The sequence below is a fragment of the Trichechus manatus genome, unplaced genomic scaffold (genome assembly GCF_000243295.1).
Source record: "Trichechus manatus latirostris isolate Lorelei unplaced genomic scaffold, TriManLat1.0 scaffold00012, whole genome shotgun sequence".
Taxonomy (NCBI): Eukaryota; Metazoa; Chordata; class Mammalia; order Sirenia; family Trichechidae; genus Trichechus; species Trichechus manatus.
In genome coordinates this window covers 611,330-625,370 of record NW_004443948.1, presented here as the reverse complement: position 1 = coordinate 625,370, position 14,041 = coordinate 611,330, and positions in this window count along the sequence as shown.

Sequence of the window (14,041 nt, the reverse complement as noted above, 5' to 3'; positions counted from 1 at the left end):
TCTCTTAGCTCAAGTAGATACAAGAGACTAAATGGGCAGCTTCTGTCTGGAGGTGAGATGGGAAGGCGGAGACAGTTAGGAGCTGGTTGAATGGACGTGGAGAATCAGGGGTGGAACGGAGGACTGTGCCTTCGCAGTATGGGGAGAGCAATTAGGGTCACATAACCATGTATGTATAAATTTTTGTGTGGGAAACTAATTCGAAATGTAAACTTCATTTAAACTACAACAATAAAAAAAAATTTTTTAAAAAAGAATGCAATCAATGTCACTGAATTGTACAGGTAGAAATTGTTGAATTGCCAACTGCGATTAGAAACAGCCTAGTATGAGAGGAAGCTTTGGGGAAAACAAATAGAGTGAGATCTTTCAAGCAGCTTTTTAACTTCTCATCATCTCAACTTCACAATTTTTATTCATTGAAATGTGAGGATATTTTTTCAGTGATACTGTGAGTATGCAATACACCAGGTTCTTAGGCATAATACTTCTTTCTTAAATAAAATAAAGATTTAAAATAACATTCTTTTTCCTTATTTGGACTTCGTGTGTTATTCTGAAGAGAGTGGCAGAGAAGTGCTTTGCAAACATCCAAGTTTTCTTGTAAAATCTGATCAGCTAGAACAGAGGTAAGTCCTAAATCAACTGAGGAATCAGCATAGTTCCTGCATAAACAAGTGCTCAGTAAGTATTTATGGATTGGCTGATGAAGGATAGACTAAGTGTTCGTTTTAATTTCCAAGGTGTTATAAATGTATATATTTAATAAGGTAGATATGTGTGCATATATGTATGTATTTAAATACTTTGACTTTAGAAAAACACTGTAAACCTTTAGAAAACATTTACAGTGCAGAAATTCTTGTTTGTCTCAGAGGTCAATTTGAAAAAAATCAAAGAATTAATATACACAAGGAATAAGAACTATTTGGGGGCTATTATTCCCAAAACATTTCAGATTTTACATTTAAGAAAATTGTAATTATCTGGAGAAAAGTTATAGCTGTTACAAATCCTTATTCAAAGGAGGAACTTGATGGATAAAATCATGCAAGTCTGAAAATGTGAGTAGTATAAGCAGTTACCTACATGGTCAGATTAGAGGGGTAACTGTGCCATAACTGTACTCCCCAAAATCTGACCAATTATGACTGAAATACCACCAGCGTTGTTAGTCATAACTTTAAGTATTGACAGCCTTCAGCATCCTGAGAAAACAACAGTCTTGGTGAATTGAACAATCTTTAACAGGCATTGGCCTGAAAGCGCTCGGTGTGAGGCATATATAGAGCCAGGGGCTTCCAGAAAGTATCAAAGTTCACCTTCATCTACTTTTCAGAAATTGGAATTATGAGACTCACTTGTAAATTCTTAGGATCTGTTTCTCCATTCAAAAAGATGCATATACTATTCTAGAGCTTCTGGAAAGTTGGAGCTACTTACTATTAGACATATTTGAAACAATTTTTATAGCTAAAAAATTAGAAATCTAATTATTCACATAACTTCAAATATAAACTTATAGGCTCACATAGAAAAAGTCTGACAAGAACAATATACCCTATAATTTGAGGGAAGACATCAGGGTGAGTTGTTCTGTTAACTAGACAAAGAAAATTTTAAGAAACTTAAAATTGTAAGGGCTAGAATACCAAGGGTTAGTCTACAGTGAACAAGAATACTATATTTAAATTATTTCAAATCTTTTTAAGATAACATTGATCATTAATACGTGATTCCTAACTGGGTAATGCTGGTAATGTTCTTAATGGTGCATTTTGTTGTATTCATTTTATTTTAACTTTTTAGTAATGCTTCATTTTGTTTGCAGTTGTGCCAAACAAATACATATAACCAGATTTACAAATAGAACAAAAAAATGGATGAGATAGTAAACATAATATTAAAACATTTTGCGTTATCATATCTGTTATTTGTACATATCAATTTTGTTGTTAACATTCTAATGCTTCTTCTGTCCTAAACTTACAAGTTTTCTTTTATTCATTTAGTGACTAAGAAATGTTATATTCCAACATTGAGTTCTCCTAGATTTCTTTAGAATAGAAAACTATATTCTAATTAGATTTTATATTTTAGAGATATATACTGAAATGGTAATTGTAGAATATGTAAATTTATTTGAGCACACAATAGATAAATAAAGCAGAAATAAATATGAGTTGAGCAAATATTTTCAGTGTTAAATCTCTGCTATTATATTCACAATTCCAGTCTGTGAAAGTATACACAAACTTCTTTAAGTGAGAATTCCTCACTTAAATGTTGTTTAATAGCCAGCAATCTGCTGTTCATTTTCTGCATAGTGCTGGCTTTGTTATCAGCAAGTTTTTCAAATCTCAAACTAAGATATCTTTGAAAGGATGATAAATGCCATTAATCAGGCCAATCTTCCTAGAACATCCATTTAATTGCAAGATTTGGGAGGCTCAGAGTGGGAAGAGAAGTTGTTTAACTAGTATATAATTGAAAACATTGTTTTTATATTAAAACAAATACTGGTTTCAGGGAGATAAGAATAATGCTCCAGATTTGTAGGATTAAGCAAAGATGTCAAACATATTTAATACAGTTGCTTCAGGCTGTACTCTTGCCATCTGGGATATCATCTACTCTCCTTTGTTTTAAGGGGAGCTTCAGAGGAAAAGCTTAAACAGTGTGGCTGTAGACCCTTCCCCCTGTTCACTGAACTGTCAACCACATCTCTCTGCGTGATAAGCAAACCCATTACCGTGGAGTCTATTCCGACTCCTGGCAGAGTAGAACTGCCCCACAGGGTTTCCAAGGAGAAGCTGGAGGATTCGAACCACCACCTTTTGGTTAGCCGCCAAATGCTTAACTACTGCGCCACTAGGGCTCCACTCTGTGTACTACAACCAAAAATTTGCTTCTTTGATTCAGTTCACCCAAGTAGTGAGAATTTATTATGAACTCAGGACATTAATATGCATTCAAAGAGATACTCAAGTATAAGACACAGTAATTGATGAAAGAAACAAAACATAGCAATTTTTATAACCTACAGACTCAAACATATCAGACAGATGCACATGACATAATTCAGCATTTTAATAAGCCCACAATTGTTCCCACAATAACTGATACGCACCTGTGGGAAAGGGAGAAAAGCCTGAGTGTTAAGAGTGAGGAGTATTATTTTGCTTTTAATGAATAAGGAGAAATTCCATTTTAAGATAATCAAAGCCAGTGGCTTACTCAAATTTTATTTGATTTCTTGAATATTAGAGTACTACCAAGAAAGAAAAACCCTGAAAAAATATAAATGCACACTTTTTCTTTTTTTTTCAGCAATGTCTAGAGAATTTTAGGTTGATAGTTGAATATCTTACTAACCAGAGATTTTTATGTCAATCATTAATTTTCAATTAAATATAGTATGTTGTTGTTGTTGTGTGCCATTGAGTTGCTTCTGACGCATAGTGACCCTATGGAACAGAGTAGAATTGTCCCATAGGGTTTCCTAGACTGTAATCTTTACAGGAGCAGATCTCCAGGTCTTTTCTCCCGCAGAGCCACTGGTCGGTTCAAACTGCCAACCTTTTGGTTAGCCGCCGGGCACTTGGCCATTGCATCAGTAGGACTCCTAAATAAATTATAATCATACAAAAATAAAAATGTGTTAAACGTAATTCAATATATCATTTGGCACATAGTGGGACTTCAATATATATTCATAAGCGAATCATTCTTCTCCAAGAGACTAAATCGTTGGTGGTTCCAGCTAATATCTCTTCACCAGAAAACTAAAAACCTACTTTTTTCTCAAAAAACCAAAGGCTTTAAACATATTTGCTCTTGAAGAATCCAGTTGCAGGTCATTTATTTGAATTGTGTTCTCTGGGATGACAGTTACATATTTTTTAATGATTACTGTAAGTGTGCTAAGGTCCCTGAGTAGCGCAAACACTTTGCACTCGACTGCTAACCTAAAGTTTGACAGTTCGAACCCATCAACCTTTCACAGCAAAAGAAAGTCTTGATTGCATAAAGATTACAGCCAAGAAAACCTTATGGAGCAGTTGTACTCTGTAACACATGGGGTCACCATACTAGAAATAGACTCGACGGCAAAGGGTTTGGTTTTTGTTTTTGCTTTTTTTTTAAATAATTGTATTAGGTAGCACTACAGCCACAATCTACATTTACAGAGCAAGAAACCACAGTGTAGTGAGTTCAGAGGGACGGGGTTGTAACTCCCTGCTCAACCTTCAACCTGTCTAACGCTTCTCCAACTATGTTAGGTGGAATGATACAGTGTACCCAGTCAGCTGTTTATTCAGCTGAGCAGAGACATCAACCTAACACCAAATGGTTTAAGATTTTCCCAAAGTGCTAGATTGTTTTAAAGACATTATTGAATTACAACTACATAGCAGATAACAATTACACGAAACCAATGAAAACCATTCAGAAGTAATGAATTCTGATTTAAACCATAGTATGTGCCATTTAAGAGAAATACTGATATTTGAACTGGGATAAAAGAAAATTTAAAATAAAGTTTCATCATTTTAGATAGCTATTCTGTGAATGCATATGTTTAATAGCATTATAAAATACCACTTCTAAGACACCATCGTATTTGCAGACTGCATATTCTTAGATCATAAAGTTATGATTCATATACATTAGTCATTTAACACTACTCGCAAGTGTTGCCAGCCTGAAATATAAAACAGAGAGGGTAATAAAACTTTAACAAGCAGCAATAAAACTAATGAAATGTAATCTCAAATATACTCTTCTAATTCATCCAGAGAGGAAATGCAATCACCCAATCCTGAGGATAAGGAAATGGAGCCAGCTCCATAAAAACACATATTCATCATAGTAACATGGATCATTTTAGAATTAGAACTAAAAGAGAATTCAAGCTGATTACAGTAGTGTAATTATCATGGCCAAATAGTTGAGGATGACAGGCTGAAGCAACAATTCACATGTGCTTATTTTGGCTCCGTATTGAAAGCTATGGAAATGAAAATATGGATGTTATTTTTAATAGAGACAATCTTTCATGCTGAGGATAGAGAAATTTTGTGACAGATTGAGCAGCATTTAAGAAGTTAGGTATGGCTTCCAAGATCAATATGTCAATGAGTCACAAGTTGATTTACATACAGTTTGCATGTGCCTACAATAACCATGCAGGCTTGTCCAAAATAACTTCAGGCTGATGTGTTATTACCATGTCCCTCGAGGTTGTAATTTCACAATTATGTGTTTCCTCCCTTATTTCTCATCTTTCTCATCTGTTTTGGGGAACTTAACAGTATCAAATTTGAGGAAAAAGGAGGACAAGGGAGGGAAGAGAAAGTGAGAGGAGAGAAAGAGTGAGGAGGGGAAAGGAGATTCCAGGAAAGATGCGATTTGTTTTGCTTGCTTTCTCTGTAGCTTTGATGTGCTGCATGCGAAAGTGATTCAAGGAAGCAAGTAAACACCAGGGAAAGGACTTGTCCACAGATGACTTCAAAATGGACAAGATTTCTTTTTCTTTGACCGTAGAACCTCTGTGGTTGTACATAAAGTATAGTTTACACATTCAAATGAATTAGAAAAGGGAAATAGATCCATCAGAACAAAAAAGAAAAAACCAAACCCTCTCCTGCCTAGTTAATTCTTAATCCAAGCGACCCTAAAGGACAGAGTAGAACTGCCTCGTAGGGTTTCCAAGGCTGTAAATCTTTACGGAAGCAGACTGCCACATCTAAATTGTCCGTTGTCTGAAGCATTCACAAGACAGCTAGGAGTTCTGTGCTTAGTTTTCCCATCATAGGAAGATTCAGAAAAAAATTAGAGGAATTCCTATCAATGATTGACTTCTATAACCCAAAGAGCCTGAGGAAACACATAACGTCAAGCGGGGTCAAGCAATGACTAAGACAGGATATGGGACTCTATTCAAGGATGTTTACGATAAGCAAAATGAGGAAGGAGAGTGAGATGGTATACAGAGATTACATAGAAAGTTGACTTTCTGTTAATGAAAGGGCAACCTAAATGGGCGAGTAGGAATATTTTCCTGATAGAATTATCTCACAGAAAGTGAGATTATCTGCCGCAGGCTGAATGGATTGAAGCATTTTTAAAAACTTAAGCTAATAATGTGCTTGAAAACAAATCATTGGAAAGAAATAAGGTGTCACGTGAAAAATGTCTGAATAATAGGGATGATATTTTCTTTGTTATCTCTGCATTTTTTAAAGTAGAGAACAGAATCTGAGATTTAACTCTAAGAAATAATCAAATTGATCTTACTTTCTGTCTTCTCATTTATCTTTTTTAAAGACATATGCTCCTACCCAATGGTTTCATTTCAGTTTGGTAGATAAGAGAACAAACATTGGCCTCAAAATTGTGTCATTGTAAAAGAACACTCAATATTTCCAACCTGTCCTGAATTTTTAATATATAGGTAACATATTTTCCATCATTAAAATGACAAAATGACAGTTATTTAGTTTATTACTTTTCTCCAATGGATGTCCTGAGGATTAATGAGGAAAAACACTTTACAGAAACGAAATGATATAGAAATTATTTAAATGATAAATCTTGTAAGAACTATGGGTTGAGAAATACTTAACGTTACTTTTTTTTGTTACTGAATATAGAAGGCTGATCATTTTTTCCACTAAAAATGAAATCAATACAATATGAGGAATATTTTTTGGAATAGGAGAACTGAATTTGGTCACATGTATGTTTTAAGTGGGTAATTTGGATTATTATGTTCTACAATCTGAAAACAGTCTTTTTAAGAGCTTTAGTTCATTTTTTAAGGTATTCACTTAGCGCCATCTTATGGTAAGACAAGTAAATACCAGCTTATTTGAAATGATAAGCAGAGTCTCAAGTGAGAAGGAATGTGCCATTTGATTTTGTTCATGCTGGTAACCTTCATCTTATCAAAAAGAGCCTAGCAAAAGAGTTAGCTGTAGTAACTGCATACCATATAGTAATCCCAAGAAATTTATTTATTCACCCTGATAGTGTCAGTACCAACTCAACCTAGCTAATAAGACCACATGAGCAAATAACATTTCTCGTTTCAGAACTGTCTAATATTCTGGATGTGTTATATAAAAGAACTATCAAATATTCAAAGTAGTGTTCTTTGTATAATTATTTCCAGATCACAGTTTAGTGTTAAAATGGTATTTTATAACCACAGTGCCTTTTCTTATCTAACTAAAAAAACTCTGGGTATATGAATGAACACTTATGAGTCCATATATGGGGGGAATTAGAGCATTTTACATTGGAAATGTTGAACGCACAACATGAGACTACTTTTCTTGCTAAGATCAGTTGCATCTATTTTCAACAGTACAAAATCAAACTTTAATCCAAATCTCTTCTACTTGTCAATACCATCTCTAAAATTGTGGGAGGGGTGCAATCATTCAAGTCATGATTATATGAGATTATTGTAACAGTATTTATGTTTTTATGTTTATTTTAACTGTATTTTATGTTTTACAAGTTAAAATTTTGCTTCCAAAATCAGAACTTTCAAATAGAAAACTCAGGTTGGAAAAGGAGTGATTCTGGATTTAAATCCAGAATTTATCTTATGAAAGAAGATTTTTTAATCTAAATGCTCCAAAAATTTGAATAAACTACAGAGAAGTACAATCCTTTTAGGACTTCTCTCACTTTAGAAAGTAGTAAATGAGTTGAAATGGTTGCTTTTAATTGTAATGTAAAAAGGCAATTGTAGCCATTTAAACTTCATTGTCCTTATACATTGTTTTGAAAAATATCAAATGTTTTCCAACACATTATCTCAAATTATAAAATTTTGATACACCAATCAACTTCATGGGACAGAATCCCAAGTTATATTTTATCTTTTCCCTCCTCTGTTGAACACCAAACACAATTTGTTTATTAGATTTAGCAGATATAAGATTATCAACAGACATAAGATCAGCATGAACATCACTATAAATCTAACTCTTTGGTCTCAAACTGTCAATAATTCTATAACTTCTCTCCATTTAATACAGTGGCTTTCTACAACCTGTTCATGGTTTTACATTACTTTTATATAAAAGAAGTGTATTCTGATAACCTTCAATAAAAAGGATATCTGTATATGAGAGAAAAGAAAAAAAAAATGACCTCGTAAGTAAATATCCTAATAGAGAAAGAAAAAAAAAAAATGTAGTAGAGATGGAGATTATCTAATCCAAAAATCAGGTAAACATTGTTATTTTGATCATGAGTGTTCATTATGGAAAACAAATCAAGCCCAGTAAATAGACATAATGTAGACATAATAAAACAAGTAGAAAGTCTAATCAAATCTTGATACTTTTAAAGACCTTAGTAATTAAGAATGGTGATACCAAAATTAAGATCAGTCTACAAACTATTTAATTGTTAATTCCAGAAAAAGTTTAATTTAATCACTATACGTTTGGTTCAACAGGAATCCAAATGTCAGGGGCAGCTACCAATGCTACAGTTAACAAATGGAAAATCTCCTGGATCTTCAGCCTTCGTGAGGGAGATGAAGGGCATCCAGAAGATCTGGCTACTGAGTAACATCTAGGAAGGAGTACTGGCAAGCCTCTTAGCTACATTATGTGTTTTCTTAAGGAAAAGTAAGAATGGAGGCAGTCTTAGTTAATGTTCTCTTGACTACAAGCAACAGAAACCCATTTGAGTTACTTTTAAACAAAGAAGCAGCATCTGTTATTTGGCTACAAGTGTATAGCGCTATTCAAAGACTGGTCCAAAAACCATGTTTGTTATGGTCCATGATGAAATTAGGTATAGAATTTGAAATTAAGTATTTGGAAAGTTGTGAAGCAGTTTGATAAGTAATTTTTGTCTTCTGGTTCTTCTCATAAAAAGATATGGGCTTTGTATTGGTTTTCTATTGTTGCTGTAAAAAATTGCCACAAACTTGGTGGCATAAAACAACAGAAATTTATTTTCTCCCAGTTCTGGGGGCCTAAAGTCCAAAATTAATTTAACTAGGTCAAAATCAGGATGTTGGCAGGGCCTCACTCCCTCTGGAGGCTCTGAAAGAAAATCCATTCCTTGCCTCTTCCAGCTTCAGGTGGCTGTTGGCATTTTTTGACTTGTGGCCACATCACTCCAGTCTCTGCCTCTGTCTTCACATAGCCCTCTACTCTTATATATGCAGTCTCCAGTTTATGAATGGGTTCCATTCCTAAATCTATCTTTGAGTCAAATTTGTATGTAAATTGAAACAGTTAGGTATAGCTAATATCTAACCTCCAGGCCCGCCATGCGAATTGGAAGGGCAGTGTTTGGGGCACCTGGACGATGGGGCCGGCCCTTTCTGAGCTCCGAGGGAGGTGGGAGCACATGGCCTCTCCCCTTGCTCCAGTGGGCCGTGGCTGGGCATACCATGTTGCAGGGGCCTGCCTACCGCCAGCGGCCACCCCAGCACGTGCTGTGGCATGTGGGAGAAGCCCAGCATGTTGTGAGAGTCTGGGGCCTGAACAAGTTAGATTTTTCCTTATAGGCTTTACAGTACTGGTTCATAACTACAGATTGAACATAAATTGGACTTTTGTAACCTGGGGATGACCTGTATATATCTGCCTTTCATAATGTTATTTGTTATTGCATTTAGGGCCCACCAGATAATCCAGGAAAATTTCCCCATCTCAAGATCCTTAATGTAATCACATCTGCAAAAACCATTTTTCCAAATAAGGTAAATTTACAAATTTCAGGGATTAGGATCTGATGTCTTTGGGAGACATTTTCCAGTCTATCACAAGCTTGTATTTTGCATGTCTTTGTTTTTGTTGTTTTTTATTGTCATTTTTCTAGTAATAATGTTTATTGCAGTTGACAAAAGTATTGGTTGGCCATAGTTTGAGGGAGAAAGAACTGCTCCTTCCCACAGATAGTGTTGTGCCACTGTTGGGGGTCTTCCCAAATCTCTGTGAACTTCCCCAGTGTCAGTGTCTATTATGGATTGAATTATGTCCCCAAAAATATGCCTGTGGTTATAATCTCATTTGGGAATGGGTTGTCTTTGCTATGTTAATAAGACATGATTACTGTAGGGTATATCTTGAGTCAGTCTCTTCTGAGATATAAAAAAGATTGAACAAGCGAGCAGAGGAGGGATAGGGTAAAATAGATGCCAAGGCACATGAAGATTGCCCAGGAGGAGAAGCTTAGAAGAGACAAAGATCTTCCTCCAGAGTCGACAGAAAGAGAAAGCCTTCTCCTAGAGCGGGCACCCTGAATTCGGACTTCTAGCCTCCTAAACTGTGAGAAAATAAATTTCTGTTTGTTAAAGCCTCCCATTTGTGGTATTTGTTGTAGCAGCACTAGATAACTAAGACAGTGTCCATGTGCTTTGATTCCCCAAAAGCCCCTCCATTCACCCTCTGTGAAGGAGGTAATAAACTTTAGAAAAGAAGGGTCACTCCATAACTCTAGAGATTACAAAACTCTCTACCGTGATAAACCAGATTGAATATTTCCTAGTCCCAATCACATGTGAGATAAAAGAGGATCTGATTTACCAAGATTATATCGGAGGACAGTGGTAAAAATATTGAGTAGAATCAGTAGGATTATACAGTATACAACATGACTGCCAACTCCCACCCCTTAAAGAAGGGTTTTCGCTTTTAAGAAAAGAGGTGAATGGTATGGGCAGAAATGACCCAAGTTTGTGATACAGGGAATCTCTGGAGGAAGGAATGGGGAACCTTATTCTTGGGCCTTGGGGAACAACTTGCAGGAAACCCTGACTAACAGGGAGGTATATCCTAGACGAAAAATGTATTTGTTTTTGAGTACAGACAGGCTTAAACTGAATGTGACATGAAGAAAAATTATTAATAATTTTATCATTTACTGAAGAGTGATATCTTAATTGAGCCATTGGGAATTTCATTAGCTATAACAATTCAAGAAAACTTTTATGTAAATTATGATTAAACACATTATCATCATTATTTAAAAGACAGCTTTCATTTACTGAATATCTATTATATGCCAGGTAATGTATCTAAATCTCTACATGTATTATTTCAATTACTCGTCACATTGATCCTTTGATGTATAGTGTATCACCATTTTAGAGATTCCAAAACTAAGGCTAAAGAGTAGTAACTCACTCAAGGTCACACAGGTAGTGATCTGGATGGGGATTCCAGATACTTGCTACCAAGCCCAAGTCATTTCCACCATGCCATGCCATCTTAATCTCTCTTCTTCTGTGTCAACGACTCTTTCCCCCAATGTGTCAACCAATGACCCTGTTTCTTAGCCATTGCTCATTCCACCACATCAGCTGTCTCAGCTTCACATCCCTGTCTCTCAAAGCCCGGGAGTCCATGGTGCTAAAGAAGGAGACCCATGAAGAGTAAGAGCATGTCACAGGTGCCCATTGTTCCATCTCATGCCCTGCCAGTTTTTCACACATTTTCTGTGAGGGTTATGAAGGCTCATCTGGTTCCACATGAGAACTTTCAAGTAAGCTTAAGTGTTCCTGTCTCTGGAATGAATTAAATGCAATTTGGTAACAAACAACAAAATATACCCAATGACCTCTCTCTCCATTGTGGTTATTTAATTTAAAAAAATTTTAACTGGATATAACTGAAGCCACTGAATAAGGTTAAAGGTGGAAAAGAGTTTTTTATTGCCCTTGGTGACAATGGGAAATTAAATAAACTTTGTTCCATTGAAGCTTTATATTGGGGATTACTTCACGTTGTTGTTGTTGTTGTTGTTAGGTGCTGTCAAGTCAGTTCCAACTCATAGCAACCCTATGTACAACAGAACGAAACACTGCCTGGTCCTGGGCCATCCTCACAATCACTATTATGCTTGAGCCCATCGTTGCCACCATTGTGTTAATCCATCTTGTTAAGGATCTTCCTCTTTTTCATTGACCCTCTACTTTACCAAGCATGATGTCCTTCTCCAGGGAGTGATCCCTCCTGATAACATGTCCAAAGAATGCGAGAGAAAGTCTCACTGCACTTGCTTCCACGATGCATTCTGGCTGTACTTCTTCCAAGACAGATTTGTTTGCTCTTTTGGCAGTCCATGGTATATGCCATATTCTTTGATTCCATGTTCTTTGCCAACACCAAGGCATCGATTCTTCTTTTGTCTTCCCTATTCATTATTCAGTTTTCACATGAATATGAGGTGATTGAAAATACCCTGGCTTGGGTGAGGTGCACCTTAGTCCTCAAAGTGATATCTTTGCTTTTTAACACTTTAAAAGGGTCTTTTGTGGTAGATTTGCCCAATGCAATACATTGTTTGATTTCTTAACTGCTGCTTCCACGTGTGTTGATTGTGAATCCAAGTAAAATGAAATCCTTGACAACTTCAATATTTTTTCCGTTTATCATGATGTTGTTTATTGGTCCAGCTGTGAGGATTTTTGTTTTCTTTATGTTGATGTGCAATCCATACTGTAGGCTGTGGTCTTTGATCTTCATCAGTAAGTGCTTCAAGTCTTCTTCACTTACAGTAAGCAAAGTTGTGCCATCTGCATATCTTTTCACATACTTTGGATATGTTATCAGGAGGGACCAGTCCCTGGAGGACATCATGCTTGGTAAATTAGAGGGTCAGTGAAAAAGGGGAAGACGCTCAACAAGATGGATTGACACAGTGGCTGCGAAGATGGGTTCAAGCACAATAATGATTTTGAGGATGGTACAGGACCTGGCAGTGTTTTGTTCTGTTGTGCATAGGGTGACTATGAGTCAGAACCAACTCAAAGGTGCCTAAAAACAACAAGGTCCTGTGACACAGACATTCAAGAAATTGAATAAAGTTCAGAATAGCTTAAGAGTAATGAATGGGTGAAGAAAAAATAGTGAGATAAGGCTGGTAATATAGGTCATACCATGCAGAAAGAAGGATGTCAAGTTAAGAATGTTGATCTTCATCCCAAAAGCCATAGTCACTGAAGACATTTTAACCAAAGAGTGGTGACTAGATCACTCTGGCAGCAATGTGGGGAATGGATGAAGAAGACTAAATGTGGATAAAAACTATTAAATCGGAGTCTATTCTAGCAGTACAGGTGGAAGATGATGGTGACTTTACCAGGAGGAGTGGTTTGGAAATGCATAGCAATAGAACTTGAGAAATAATTATGAGCCCTAGTGGCACAGTGATAAAGCATTCAGCTGCTAACGGAAAGGTTGGCGATTCAAACCCAACAGCCACTCCATGGGAGAAAGATGTGGCATTCTGCTTCTGTAAAGATTAGAGATTTGGAAACCCTATAGGGCAGTTCTACTCTGTCTTATAGAGTCTCTATAAGTCAGAATTGACTTGTCAGCAATGGGTTTTTGTTTTATTTTGTTTTGTTTTAATGTCAACAAAAGTATACAGGAGCATAAGTTAATTTTGGCCACTGTCTTAGTTTCTTTGTGCTGCTATAACAGAAATACCACAAGTGGGTGGCTTAAAGGAAGAAATTTATTTTCTCACAGTTTAGGAGGCTAGAAGTCCAAATTCAGGGGGTTGGCTCTAACGGAAGGCTCTCTGTCTGCTCTGGGGGAAAATCCTTGTCTCTTTCAGCGTCTCTTCCTCAGTTCCTTGGTGATCTCTACATGGCATCAGTCTTTCTCCATTTGTTCTTGCTTTCCTCTGTACCTAATCTACTCTTTTATAACTCAAAAGTGATTGACTTAAGACACACCATTCACTGATATGGCCTCATTAATATATATATATAAAAAAAAAACTACTCCCAAATGGGTTATGATTTACAACACATATTTTAGGGGCATACAATTCAATCCATAACAGCCACAATACAGATGAAATGATTATCCTTTCTAGAATAAAAGAGAAAAACTTCACAGAAATAGCATTTAATATGGACTTGAACAATGAATTGAGGACATGAGGGAATGACGTTTTATGAAAAGAAAACAGCATGACCAAGCCAGTGGAGGCATAAAGTGTAGCTCCTCGAGGTCCAAAACTATATTTGGTGCATTTTTTTTCCCCT